Source organism: Clinocottus analis, unplaced genomic scaffold (assembly GCF_023055335.1).
Source record: "Clinocottus analis isolate CAN_PGR_092001 unplaced genomic scaffold, fCliAna1.0.p SCAF_10, whole genome shotgun sequence".
Taxonomy (NCBI): Eukaryota; Metazoa; Chordata; class Actinopteri; order Perciformes; family Cottidae; genus Clinocottus; species Clinocottus analis.
Genome location: NW_027175821.1, coordinates 356,220 through 371,532, shown reverse-complemented (window position 1 = coordinate 371,532; position 15,313 = coordinate 356,220).

Here is a 15,313-nt window from a genome sequence, read left to right as displayed (position 1 = left end):
AAAACAGGCCATAGCTCAGTGTCTTTACAAATATATAAACAAGTCATTTCTGGCAAATTATCAAGATATTTACTATAGCAGGCTTTCTGCCTCCTTAGCTTCATTTATTGCACCGTGCCCCTAATGAGGTTGATGATAAATCTCAGGTTAATGAGCCGTAATGATTGTAGATTAGCATAAATTGATACATTAGCGTCCTCCATCAGCAACCTCTTTAACTCCTGGATGAGATATAAACTGTAGCTCTTATAAGGCCTGCAGGATGGGGAACACGCAGCTCCTGACTTAATGGCCCTCGTCAAAGGATCGTTCCAGGCTACGCTGATGTAGAACAAAATGTCTTCGTGACATATTTCTGTTTCTAAACACTCGGCACCTGAATGACTGCACTACCTCACGTTGATTATACATAACTGAAACCAGGGATAATGTGGCGGGCGAGAAATCCAGTTAGATCCTGGTTAATAGCTTGAAAGACTGCAATGTGCATGCTCACATAATCACAGGGATGCTAACATGCTAACATTCAGTTATGTTTTTCCCATACTACATTAGCCTGTTAGAAAACATTTGTTAGCTTACTAACACGCATTTGCTAGCTTGCTGAGAAGCATTTGCTAGCTTGCTGAGAAGCATTTGCTAGCATGCTAACAAGCATTTGCTAGCTTGCTGAGAAGCATTTGCTAGCTTGCTAACAAGCATTTGCTAGCTTGCTAACAAGCATTTGCTAGCTTGCTAACAAGCTTGCAAAGTGTAACTGGGGTTAATGGAGAATGCCATTTGCATTGCAGCTATTTGGTCAGAAAGCAAAGTATTGGACCAACTGGAATGTTTATAGATAATGTTGGAAGAGGATGAATCATGGGACCACCCACTTGATTTTGAACATTAAATACCTGCAACTTTTTTAGCAATACCTGAAAATATATTCTGTCAAAACCAAATATTTCAACTATATGTTGGAGCTCCACGAAAAGTCAGAGGGATTTATTCACCCTGTGAGGAACAAGGATGTCTGTACCAATTTAATGCCAATCCATCAAATGATTGTTGAGATACTGACGGCATGTGCCAGTTGGTCCCAATTAGCGTATGAAACGCCCCGCCAATCCCAATAAGAGGGACTGGGACTGGAGGGTCATGTGCACAAGGGATTTATACGGCAAACCAAAATTCTCCAGTGAAGAGGACTCTAAATAAAATAAAAAAATGCAGACAAAAGCTACTCGTTCAGTGTTAAAATGTTTATTAACTCTAGTTGTATTAATACTTTGTAAGATACAGTGGGAATCTCTTTTATAGTGACATTTGTACAATTATTGTAGTAATTAAAAGACAGACTTCTTCAAACTTGAAACAGACAGCTTCATTATTTATTTTCAAATGCTTTTCAAATTATAGTTTACTTTACTCTGTATACTTTTAAATACACTATAAACTAGTACAGTATAGCGTAATAAATAAAGTTTACAGTATAGTTCAGAGGGGCATGAAAGTTAATGCCAACAAACGTGTGTGTCTGTGCTGTTTTTGGTGTCAACCCAATAACGAAACGACTAAGAGAACTGAAACCAAAAGAATTCCCAAGATGAAGTTGTCGGCCATTACTCCGCCCAAAAGGTTGTCGGTCGCATCGAAACCGTTTCTCATGATTTGAGTGGATGAATCGAGCCGAAGTGCAAAGAGATCAAATGAACAAAACAGAAAAAAAAACAACCGATCGAATTCTAAAAGTACATTTGTGTTAAACACAGAAAAAAAGAAAACAAACGTTGACGTATTTAATCTCCTAATGCTCGGCCGCGGCCCCTTTGTCTTTCTTCCCTTAATGGATTCACTCACTCGGTGTCGCGCTCCATCACTCAGATGCAGAAGCAAAAAGGCTTCAAATCAAGAAGGATCCTCCTTCATAGTATTTGCACAGCCGCATCAGACCGAGTGTGGTTTATAAGCCCGTGCTCATAGCGCTGTACACATATACATACGTTACCCGGAAGTTTATGATGTTATTACGCCGAAGTCGAGGGATCGACCCGAGATAATTAGAAGTGTATTTACGGTGACCGTCACGCCACATTAATCCCCGGTGGCAGTACAGTGTCCAGATTTAGAGGGATGATTGGAATTGTGAGATTGCTGTTGTAAATTAGGAGGGAAAGTTAAGATCCAGCTATTAAAATATCACGATTAATACTTGGCGTTGAATATTTTCACGGTATTTAATGTAGGTTGTGTGATTTACCTCCAAAGTTTTCTGTGAGTTAAAGCCACTGGTTTTTTTTTTAATATCATCTCAGTGTCTTCCAAACTATTTCGAAGGCATCGGCTTGTGTTTGCAGGGTAAGACCACCGTGGTCCAGACAGGAATAAATCCTCAACTATTGAATAGACGCTATGAGCGTTGATATGAATATTGACGGACCCCAGAGAATTATGACCTTTGGAGTCGCTCCACTTGTTTTCTCATATCCAACGTCGTCTGTCAACGCCCACTGGATGGATTGAACCAAAATGAGGTGGCATCCCCAGGTCAGAATTTGCCAAAATCAATTTGTAAAGTACTTTGGTTGAACATTTCCATTTCCATTAGGCTCGGCTCTTCTGTTTGAAGTCTATTGGTTAACATCCATCAAATCCGAGCTCAACAATCATGTAAATTGCCACTGTACTGAGCAATGTAATTGGGAGACTAAATTGAAAGTCCTCATGCTCATATGAGGCTTTACGAGTCTGAATTGGTCAAATCAAGTGGAAATCTAGCTGAAAGCCCTCTGGCTCCAGCCTCAGGCATGCCAGCGTGACTGTAGGTCTCATTATATATGTGTCCAAGGAGAGCTTCCAAGAAACGTGTGCCTGTTTGAATAGAAATAACACTTTCTGCCCGTTCACTGAGAAACAGTGGATTACTCGTTCGTTGCGACCACAGTGACGTTCCTCAAGTGAAGATTTCCAGCTCTTCTCCTTCTCAAAATCACTTTGTTAACGAGAGAGTAGCTCTGGACACCACGAGGTGGTTCCCCGCTGTGTTTTTCTTGCTGCATTTCCCCCTCACCCCGCTGCGAAACCACTGGAAAGAAAAAGGAACAAGTTCACAAGAGTCTGAGGGTTGTAAATGTTGTGTTCTGAGACGCTTGAGCACCTTCCATAACTACCATCTCTGGCAAAGGTAACTGCAACTGGGCTGATGTTAAACTCTGTGCATTCATGGACTGCTAGTTTTCTTTTCTATCCAACAAGGACCGGCGTTGTGTAAGTATAAAACTAAAGCTATCTATTTTGGAATACCAGTGAATCCATTGCGAGATATTTATGTCAAACTTTTCTTTTTGGACTTTTTCTGCTTTAAAGGTACTGTGAGGAACTTTTAATTGGCTATGAAACAGTCTTTTTTTTAAATTCTGAAGGTCACATAAAGGTATCACTACTACGTTGGGACTATCGGTGAGAAGAATGGCTTTTTTTGGTTCTCGTTATTCCTAATGCTTGTTATCGGTGCCACCGAAACCAAACTGCTGGTGCCATGAGAGATAGACTAAAGGGGATCTGGTTAATTGGAAACCCTGCTGCTAAAATCCACCCAAAATTGTAATTTCCTGAAGTAGCTTTAAATATAAATCAGACAAGAACATCACCGCTGACTCTTCAGACTGAAAGGAAAGATACAGAATAAGTTGAGTTTTCTGTGTACTTTCATCCTCATTTCAAGATAAGAGCATTGAATAACAATAATGTTTTTTTATTATATTAGCATTAGCTCCTCGTGTGCACCGGGTCCCTTTTCATGGAGCGGCCATGTTGCACCGCCATGTTTCTACTGTAGCCCAGAACGGACAAACCAAAGACTGGCCCTGGAGAGAGACTTGCAAATCTTAATGCTACCGACGGCCATGTTGTTCTCTGGCATGCTTGGAAAGGGAGCGAGTGAGCGAAAGGGTCATTTATTTCTTGCAATCTGAAACCTTACCACGAGATGCCGCCAAATCACACAATTCTACAATTTGGCTAAAGCGGGACAACAATGGATTAATAATAGTTTCTCTCACGCTCAACATGTGGAGCCAACAATTTTCCCATGCATGTGTTCACATTGTGACGTTGTTGGCAAGTGTTTTGCGTGACAAATCTAGGCCTGCAGAACAATACAGTATATCTTATCTTATTCATCTTATCTTTTCAGCAAAATAAGTTGCGATAAACCCGCAGTCCCTCCCTGCTCAGCAGCAAATGGCAAACAACAACTGAAGTGATTAGCTCGAATGAAGGAGCTTTAAGCCGCTTAAGAGCCAGATATTTCTCTCAGGAGCAATATGAAGTATTGTGTAGTCATTATTTGAAGTGTAGCACAGAGTAGCCAATTCAAGTATCAGAGCTCTACTGACTGAACTGAAATTAGCTCTTCAAGCCTCGAGCTTTGTAGCTCACTTCATGAACTATTGACCCTTGAAGACACGTTGCCTTCATCCGATGCCCAGTCTCTGTTTTCTCTCCGTCTTCAGAACAATATGTCCCAGATTAAATTCCTCTTCTTTGGAAAGTTGCCACATTAGATGCACTTCATAGCCTCAACAAGAAGTAGGCAAAAAGAAGAAGAAGAAGAAGAAGAAGAAGAAGAAGAAGAAGAAGAAGAAGAAGAAAGAGCCATTTTGGCTGCTAATCTTGCCCAGCACGCCTCGCTGAAGCTGCAAGGCATTTCTCTGGTGGCTGCCTTATTTGTTTCATCATCAATACCCTCTTTGGAAGGATTTGCTCAGTTTGGCTCGACTCTGCCGGGGAGAGCAGGGGTAGAAAGATGGCAGAGAAAGAGGAGGATGGAGGGACGGTCAAGCCTTAGAAGACAGAGAGAAAGAGGAAGAGAGGATTTGAGCTGCATTGAAAAGATGGCAGGATCTTGAAAGGGGGAGAGATGAAGAAAAGAGATGACTATGGAAGGACTGGCAGAGTTAAGGGGGTAAAAACTGAAGAGAGAGAGAAGAGGAGATCAGACCGGCCAGGCATTCATAGAAACAGAGGAGCTGTTGGCAACAGGCAAGACGGGCCTTAAAAAGTCAGGAGAAGATAGACGCAGTTGTCTTCTACAAAAAGATATTTAATCATTTATTTAACACCTCCCTATTAAAATAATGTTTTTTCCACATGTTCAACTTCTTTAACTGGTTTTTGGCGAGCGGCCTGCTGTGTCTCCACCAGCAAACACACTTTAAAGTCTTTACTTTTTATGGCACACCCATTAGCGTCCGAGCAGCTGGGTCGTTTCTCCTCCTGTCGCCAGAGTTTACAGACAAAAGGCAACGAAGAGGAATACTTAAAAGTTCTCAGTGTTGTCTTCACAGTCTTCAGTCAGTGAATGAGCGCCGCTGTGTGACTCAAGAGGAACTTTTCTTGTATCTGGACAGTGATGAGGAATGTTTTGAAGTTTTACGGGATGTGAACGGCCTCCTCGATCCGTCCAGGGGTCGTAGGAAGACTTTGGGACGATGTCATGTTTCAAGGGACAAAGATCATTTAGCAGTTGTTATCTTAGTCACTTGTGAGTTAAATCCTTTTAGGATTACTACTTGGAAAAGCCGTACGTCCTTTCTGGGATTGTTTATCTTTTATTTCTGCCTCGGTGGCCAGAAATGTGCCTTTTGGTAGTGAGGAAGACTTCTGCTTTGAGGCCATTACCATCTTGTTTTCTTTGCAACCGTAAATTACATAAAGGGTGCAGCTAAGAACAACCGAACGCTGAGTCAGGGGCCGATCGCACCAGACAAAACTTTTAAAAGTGCAGCCGCTTCAAAAACACCTTGGTAAAAACGCGCCGAGCAAAACTCTGTGGAGCCGAGCGACGTCGATGAGCTGCGCGACTCCGCGCCGAGCGCTTAAAGGTTGAGAATATTTGAACTTTTATACGCGCCTAAAACCACTAGAAAGACCGTAGGAAAACACTGGTTTTGCTAGCGAAGCGTTTTTGAGAGTCTCGTCTGGCGTCATCGGCCCCGAAGACATTTTTAAGTGACAAAAATGTTGCAGTGAACATTCATGACCTGAAAACAGTTTGAAAGGGTTGAAGTTATAAAAACAGAGACGACTCTCCAACAATAAGGGCTTGAAATCACTCAGGAGGAAGTGATGAGTGCTGGGGAAGGTTTCTGGGTGCTTACTGATTGTGGTTTTAATCACCTGCGTCAGATTCCTAAAACCAGCCTCGTGGATCAGATGAAAGGCTGCTCGTCCTGCTGGAATCAACCTTGAATCTTGTGTTGAGAGATTGTTGGGATTCGTTCTGCTGCAGTAAAAGTCTTAAATAAAACATCCACGCATGAATTTGCTTTGACAAGAACACATTTGAGTCGATGCCGCTCTTAGAGAGCGTCACAACTTTTCCTTCCTGGGAGATTTAGGACTCGTGAAAGCCGTCACGTCAATGTCAAACGCGACGCATCGGCAGCAACGCGACCGCGAGTCTAATAAAGCTGCTGCACCCCTCGGTTGTTAGGAGGGAGAGAGATTTACAACGAGCAGGAAGAGTCTGCCTAAAAAATATGGACGAAGCACAATGAGAGGGGGAAGAGGAGAAATGACGAGAGGGGAAGTGACAGAACGGCGAGGGAGACATGGAGGCAACGCTCCCCCTCACACAGCTTCTCTCCCTGATTGAACTAATGACCGATTTGAAGCAGTTTAAGAGCTACTTCTGAGGCTCTCGCTCTCTTCTCCTTCTTTTCTCCTCCATCAACTCCATCTTCCTGTCCTTTACTCTCCTTTCTTTCTTTCTGTCATCTCCTCCCTTCCTCCTCTCGAGCTGTCTGTCAAGAGAGACGTCTACCTCTGTGTCTGTTGTCCTCCAGCGAGCGACCCGTTCATCTGGATTAAATATACAAAGTGCACAGAGAATATGGAGCATAGAGAAGAGAAGAGAGAGAGAGAGAGAGAGAGAGAGAGAGAGAGAGAGAGAGAGAGAGAGAGCGAGAGAGAGAGAGAGAGAGAGGAGATGTTGCTCACAGAGGGAATGCAGCAGGGCTCAGATTGAAGTTTACTAGAGCAAATATTTCTCAGAGGCAGAGCTGGTCTGGATGTGGAAACAGTCTAATTGGTTCAGTTTGACCTCAAAACACAGTTTTTTAGATTTGGCAGCAAGCAACAGTCTTTGATTAAAATGTATATTGAAAAAGACCTTCATCATATTGTCTTAAGCTAACTGCTAATTACATGTCATTCAAACACATATTTAAATGTAATTGCATTGATTTAAAACGACAGACTCACTAAAACTTCCCATCTCGAGCCAGCGCTTGGATTATCAACACATTCTCAATCCCGACCCTGTCAATCACCTCAGAGCCCCGCCCTAAAAGCATACTTTGCATTATGATGTATTTCACTTTATGAAATGAACATCGTGCTGCATTGAAGATGTGGAAGTATAGTTTTCTGCGGTAATAAAGTAGGATCATTTTCTCCTCGACTGCGACACAATCTGCCTTTATTTTTTAGGTCGCCCCCTGATGGCCATTAGGAAGAATGCAAGCTCAAGAAACTTCAGCGATGGCTTCACCTTTCAGACCTGCAGGTGGCCGCCGCCTGCTCAGCGGATGCTACGCTCATGCGCTCCGTCTGCAGGGAAACTTTCCTCTCCAGCGCTGTGCCAGATATGTCAGCGCTGGAGTAATGGCACGCTCACGCCATGTGCTAATGTCACGAGCGAGGTGAGCGCCTTCTCCCAAAAACACTGAAGAAAATGCTTCCAGGTTTCTCTCCTCCACTTGTCAGCGTCTTCTCGAACTCGGTCGGTCTGACAGCCTCGACTATTTGCTCATGTTCCAGTTTTTCTTGCCGCCAGCTCCGTGTCCCTCTCTCTTCTTCTTTCATTAGAAATAGTTGAGGCCGTTCATGTCTTTTTGTATTTTTTTTAATCCCCTTTTCATGCCTGTTCTCTCATTCTGCCTTTACATCGTTGGTGCCCTTCATAATCTTTCACAATCTGGTGAAATGATCTCAAGTACAAATGTTTTCCCAGGACATTCAGTCATGCATCCTGTATCATTGCAACTAAATCAACTGTTCTGTGACTTTAAGGATGCGCATGTTAATGCTAACATCCTTAATGATACTTTACGACTTCATTACTTACTTTTACCATTTCATGCCTGTACTAAGGTATTTTTGACAGCATTGCAGTATATTATACAGCATATTATAGTACGATAGTCTTTGCTACACTGTTATGACCTTTAATGAAAGAAAATATTAGCCTTCAATATTTTATAGACTTACTAAAGAAACTTAAATCTATAGTTAATGCAGGCAACATGACTTCATTACTTTACCACAAAGGCTCCGTCCCTTGACATGACGACTCTCTGCTGTGCAACACACTCCAGTTATGAGCTGTTCATCGATGGATTTGGTATCTGTACACAACCCGGGTGAGCTAACACCGTCTTAACTCTCTTCTAGTCTTTGTTGACTTCCTGAGTCTTCCAGCGACCCTGAACACACAAAGCTGTTGTAGGAGTTGACCGGTTGTGTACGTTGACTTCTGCAACCTTTCTGCTTCTCAGGAGGAGACTGCTGACCTGTTGAATGTGTGTCATATGTTGAAGTTATGACACCAGTCCTGAGACACCAGCAGACCAGGAAACAGGCAGTGTCTCAAAATACGTACAAGTGTCAGACATGAATTTAAATGTGCAACACTCAACACATTTTGTTTCATGTCTCGTTTAACGTGCACAACCCAAATACAACGCTGGGACGTCCGGCTTCATCCAAACCTTCTGCCTCTTCTCTTTGTGTCTCACCACAGCTTTCATTCGTCATTCCTCGATGCCTTTGCACTTTTCTTTCCCCCTCTCTCTCTCTCTCTCTCTCTCTCTCTCTCTCTCTCACTCTCTCTCTCTCTCTCACTCTCTCTGTCTCTCTCTCTCTCTCTCTCTCTCTGTCTCTCTCTCTCTCTTCTCTCTCTTTCTCTCTCTCTCTCTCTCTCTCTCTCTCTCACTCTCTCTGTCTCTCTCTCTCTCTCTCTCTCTCTCTCTCTCTCTCTCTCTCTCTCTCTCTCTCTCTCTCTCTCTCTCTCTCTCTCTGCACAGCTTCCTTCATCGTCTTTTCCAATGTGATGATCCTCAGTCCTCTCTTTCCTGACCTCCTCTTCCTCTCACCTCGTCTGCCTTCCTCTTGCTCTCTCTTTGTCTCACTGTCTTTACAGCGGCATCACGGGGGAGGCTAATTACACAGATGGTATTTAGCCAGTTCCCATGGTGACTGCAGTGTTGCACGCATCGACAAAACGGCTGACAAGATGTGTAATAGTGAAAGTCAAAGGTCAAAGGTTAAAGCGAGTCCTTCTTGAGGGGCAGTGGCCACACATTGCCGGCGGTCACCTGACCAGCGGACTCTCAGGATGAGGAGAAGCTCTTCTGTTTTTAAAATAACCCGAGGACACCGTGAGTTAGTTTTAATGCTTCAAAATGATTTTTCCTGGTTTTGACCTTTTGGAGGAAACAGTTTCTGTGTCTCGCTGTTTGCATGGAGGATGTCGGCTCCACGTCCTTTACCTCACGTTGGTTTAAGCTACTAAAATACCGTAAAAAACTCAAGACCCAAAATGGTATATTGGTCATTTAAATTAACATACAACTTTATTTACATATCAAGTTGAGAAAACTAGTTAATTAATCATATTTTCTGTGATTCACAATCATTTATGAACAATTTCAATAAAAAAGGGCATAAAACACCTAATTGAACATTTATAGTTGTATTTGTTTTTGGTGTATCTGTGTTTAGAGATGATTAAATAATATTTTTTAGCAACCTTGAACTATTCCGGGAGAAAATATGTTTTAAAGTTATTAATTAAATGTTCACTTGGCGCCTCTGGGTTTCAGGTAGATTCAGACTTTGTTAAATCAACAAAATCATGAGTTTGTGTAGAAAAAAAGGGATGCATGCATGTGGGGTGAGGACAGTTTGAAAGATGCCAAACAAGGACAAACATGAATGCACAGAAACCCCTTTATGGAAATAAATACATAATTACAGACAATTTAAGACAATAAAGAAAGATGTATTGTTAATAAATGCTGAATTCATGTCTTCAGAGCCGGACGCCGCTTCCAGCTCCCAGTTTGTCTCCTCTTGTGCCCAAAGACTGGAGAGCAGGAGAAGAAAGGACGAGAGAAACAACAAGGAGACAAAGTCCAGCCAAAGAGGGCGAGAGTAAAGGAGAGGCAGCGCGAGCTGGGAGGAAGTCAGACAGAGCGATAAACAGACAGAGGAAGAAAGAAAATGTACAAGAAAGGACAAAAGCTGAGCTGGAAAAAAAAGAGTCGCGGGAACGACTGAAAACAGGGACGGACAGACGAGACGAGGAGCGACGGCGAGGGCGGCGGCGAGCGTTTAAAGGGGCGACGGCGAGCGTTTAAAGGGGCGACGGCGAGCGTTTAAAGGGGCGACGCGAGAGTCAGAGGGAGCCGCAAAACCACTGAGGGACTCATTTATTTAGCAGGGTTGCCACCGGGAACGACATCGAGGATGAATGTGCGGGTTGATGACGCAGCCAAGCGACTGGAAGTCACCTGACGATGGCGCATCGTGACCGGGGACGACACACGCCGCTGCAGAGGAAGACTTGTTGTGTGTCGAGCATGTTGGCGACAACACTGGCGGCTAGAAGACGCTGCAGCTCAGGGAAACCGCATCATCAAGCGTTTTTTTAACTGATAACTAACGTTACCTGTGACGTCGACTCTATTGTAGCTTGCATCAGCTGGGATACATGAGCTAGCCCAAACGTTTCAGCGGTTAGCGGCTAACAGCGTTCATTATCCCGCCGGAGATATATTTATCCACAACTGATATGTTCAAGTATTTTCAGCACCACTTTGCACATCTAGGGAAAGGTAGCGGAGACCTAGCTTACTAACGTTACACATCTAGGGAGAGGTAGCTGAGACCTAGCTTACTAACGTTACACATCTAGGGAGAGGTAGCGGAGACCTAGCTTACTAACGTTACACATCTAGGGAGAGGTAGCGGAGACCTAGCTTACTAACGTTACACATCTAGGGAGAGGTAGCGGAGACCTAGCTTACTAACGTTACACATCTAGGGAGAGGTAGCGGAGACCTAGCTTACTAACGTTACACATCTAGGGAGAGGTAGCTGAGACCTAGCTTACTAACGTTACACATCTAGGGAAAGGTAGCTGAGACCTAGCTTACTAACGTTACACATCTAGGGAGAGGTAGCTGAGACCTAGCTTACTAACGTTGCACATCTAGGGAGAGGTAGCGGAGACCTAGCTTACTAACGTTGCACATCTAGGGAGAGGTAGCTGAGACCTAGCTTACTAACGTTACACATCTAGGGAGAGGTAGCGGAGACCTAGCTTACTAACGTTACACATCTAGGGAGAGGTAGCGGAGACCTAGCTTACTAACGTTACACATCTAGGGAGAGGTAGCGGAGACCTAGCTTACTAACGTTACACATCTAGGGAGAGGTAGCGGAGACCTAGCTTACTAACGTTACACATCTAGGGAGAGGTAGCTGAGACCTAGCTTACTAACGTTACACATCTAGGGAAAGGTAGCCGAGACCTAGCTTACTAACGTTACACATCTAGGGAAAGGTAGCCGAGACCTAGCTTACTAACGTTACAGGACAAAGTGTGCCTCCAAAGTGGAAGTTCATAATTTGTGTCTTCTGGGGTCAGACCCAGATGCGCAATTACAGATTTTATTTCAGGCCTGTGGCACAAACCGCTAAGCCGACATCCTTCCACAGCTCGGAAAGAATGGTGACAGAAATAATAATAGCGTGAGGAAGGGATGTCGCGGCGTCTGAGGCTTCCAGGTAAGACTCCATCGAGCCCCCGCAGATCTCCTGGCACATTCCTGCCAACCCCACTTCATCCTCGATGATGAGGATGGGTTCGGTCGGCTGGGTGCGATTGCCGGGAAGTGAAGTTGGAGGTCGATCTCCCCGAAGAAATAAAAAGGGTTTCATTCGCTGTCCCACAGTTTTAGGTAAGAGAGTTTAATCTGCGATGTGGAGATATAAAAAAGGAGAATAAAGGACTGTGTATCCTCCAGGATGACGAGATAGTGGATGATATGCGCGTTCTAAAAAATGCTCCAAGCCTGGATTTGTCCCTGATATCGCTGCAAAGTGAAATAGGTGCCTTTGTATAAACATAACCTTATATCTATTGACCCAGGGCCGCATTGTGTTCTGCACACAGCTTTGACTCATTTAACACCCCGCGGGCAGCAGATATCCACAGGTGGTCCTCTGCTGGTCGCGTGGAGATGAGTAATGGCGGTCTGAAGCCACATGTGACATCACAGCACTAGAAGTCATGTTGTAGAGAAATACAGGAAACAATCTGCCGCCTTCATCCAAATGTTTCACCGACTCGTGGTCCAGCAACGTGTCACATGTTCAATAATGATTAATAAGGAAGTGGTGATTTGATTTTAATGCCCCACGTTATGTTTGCATCGTGTTGAAGAATGCAACGTTTCATATGATAAACATGTTTTGATGCCGCTGCTGCACACGCGCATGGAGAATGAATAATCCACAGCAGAGCGGTTCATCTCTCACCGCATGAAGCTTAAGTAGGAAAAGTAATTATATTGTGGAGGGGTGAGACTCCAGGCAAACAATGCTTTGTGTGATGATGAATGCACATCTCTTTGAGCAATGAATATCTGTGTTTTTTTCATTTTGCAGCGTTTCTTCACCTTTCTGAGCTGCTATTGTTCCCAGCTGAAGGTTAACCTGACAATGTGCAGGATAACAGAGGAAACAGCTCAACACGCGCCGCGGAGCAAAGAAGCAATGGGATCAAAAATAAATAAAAAAAGCTTTCATCCAAATTCGAGGGATTTGTGAGAACAGAAAACGTGCCTCAGGTGATGATTTGGTCCGTTGTGTTTTTTTGGTTGGTCAACGCTTTTCCTCCAGATTGAAACGTCTCATCAGCTGTTTATCGTCCGGTTGAGGATCAAGAAGTTCTGAACCTTTTTTCAGAGGAAGCTCGCTGACGTCCTCGCTGATCGCTCGACCTTTGCTAACCCTTAAAGTGTTCGCTGCAATGAGCTGCAATCCATTCAACACCGAATTGCACGTAAAACACGTTTCACAACTCAATGGAAATTGCATTTTTTTTTACAAAATTTGAAGACAATAAGGTGATTGTGTGATTGTGTGGGAGTCAGGGTTAGTCCTTCCAGGCCTTTTAGAATAGGACTTCATTTAATGCCTTTGCACAGCTGAGCACAAATACATGTAATTATTCATATGTTAATGAGGGGAAATATTCTAAAGATGACATTCTCTTGTGTTAATATTCACATTGTTTGGAGTTGTTCAGGTACTTTACAATGAGGCTCATTTGCATTAAAAAGGTGCCAATGTTGCCCAAATGTCTGCATTTTACCTCATTTGAGTCCCTTTAATTAGCACCGCAGCACCTCCATGCTATTTACTCTGCAGCAAGCTAAGAGCAGCCTTTCCTCCTTTGCGGTGCTTTGAGAGTTACTCCACATTTATTTGACATGTTACACTTGCTAGGGGTCAGAAAACCTCATTAAAATGTAATGTCTGTTCAACAATGATGGTCCAGCGTGTCAGTCGTCCGGTTTGAGTAGCAGGAGAGATTTCAATCCTTCAGTCCGTATGTTCTCTGATAACCATGATGCAACAGGACTGTGTTCAGTGCAAAGCCGCTCACGGCGCCGTGGCCTCTGCTCCTCCCGTCAGCTGGTTCCAACCAAACCAACAGGAAACATTCGATAAACAACGTGAAATGGAAGTTCAGTTTGTGTGAACTGGAAGAAAGAGTCAATATTAAAGTGACCCGCCAATCACGCAACAGATGGATTATGATCAGACGCCTTCTAGATGTTTATCTACTTGGGCCCAAACCTCTCACATGTTTTACTTTGTTTTTTTTAATGAAATAAGGCAAACATGCAACGTTATAATGCAGCAGCTGCTGACGCTTATTGTACATTTGAACTTAATGCAAACAATCAAGACTGGAGCTTAAGTATAATACTTATCATTTTAATATTAAATATCAATGTTTTAGTTGTTCAGGCCTCAGAGTTAGAACATCGGTGTCATTTCTAATTCTACTCATTCTTCCTCTGCTATCGTCTTCATCATGGACGTCTTGAGTTGACGGGACGTGTCGACACTCGCCGCATGTGAAAGCAGACTCGTGAACAGATGTCGACTGATTTAAAGTCAGGGATTCATTTAAAAGTCCTTCATCATATTAATGAAGACTTGATATGACATGAGACGTGATGTAAATCAAGCTCTACAAGATGTCTGTGTCCTTCACACATCTCTGGAGTCGACCTTGCATCCATTCCACCCTTACCCAGTGTGTGTTACTGGGGCAGGAACACACCACGGTGTCATGTTTAGGGTAGTTTGAACATGCAAAATGATCAATATTTATATCCTTTAAACAAACAAGTGATGGAACTGCAGGTGCAGGGCTTCAGGGCGTTTTTTAACTTAAAAACTTAAGTAAACTTACGATGGAAGTTTGTTTTTTTAAAGGATTTCCTTGAACATTGAGTGTAAATGTGAGAAAGACGCTGGAAGAAACTGAACTTCATCAACCAGCGACGCTCTGGCTTGGAGCAGAAACTACGACTCGCTGTAAAAGACGACAGAACCAAGTACCTTTAAGGTGTTTATTTAGTTTTTAACTCTATTAATGATTGTTGAAGGTTGTTGCAGAGTCCCGCGGGCTGGTGCAGCGTGTACTCACTGTTATATGGTGCAAAGAGCGACTTTGACATATTGGTGTTTAATATATAATATGTCAGACATTGAGCCTCGTGTCTTATTCTGTTGAAAGACTCGCTGTGATCCGGCCTTGAAACTTGAGACTGAGAAATAAGTGTATTTTGAACACAACGACCTCGTCTCCTTCAGTTTCAGCTACATTTATAAACATATATATCATGGAGGCACCTTTCACCAGCCGTGTCACCCTCAAGGAGACACTGTCCTCATTAAATTGTCATATTTGAGACTTATTGCTCCGGTCCTTAATTGTGATTGGCTGAGCTTCTTTCAAAACTGTTGTAAAACACAAAGCTGGGACCGCATCACACTAGTAATACTGCCAGTTGTTTCAAAATGTCCGATTACGTTGTTAACTTTGATTTGTGAGGAGGACGAAACAAGGATGAGTGGTGGAACGAGACGGAGAGGAAAGAGGAGGAAGTTGGAAAAGGAAAGAGACACGATGACGTTAATGAGAGAGAAATGAAGTGCTGGGAAAAAGTCAAGAAACAAA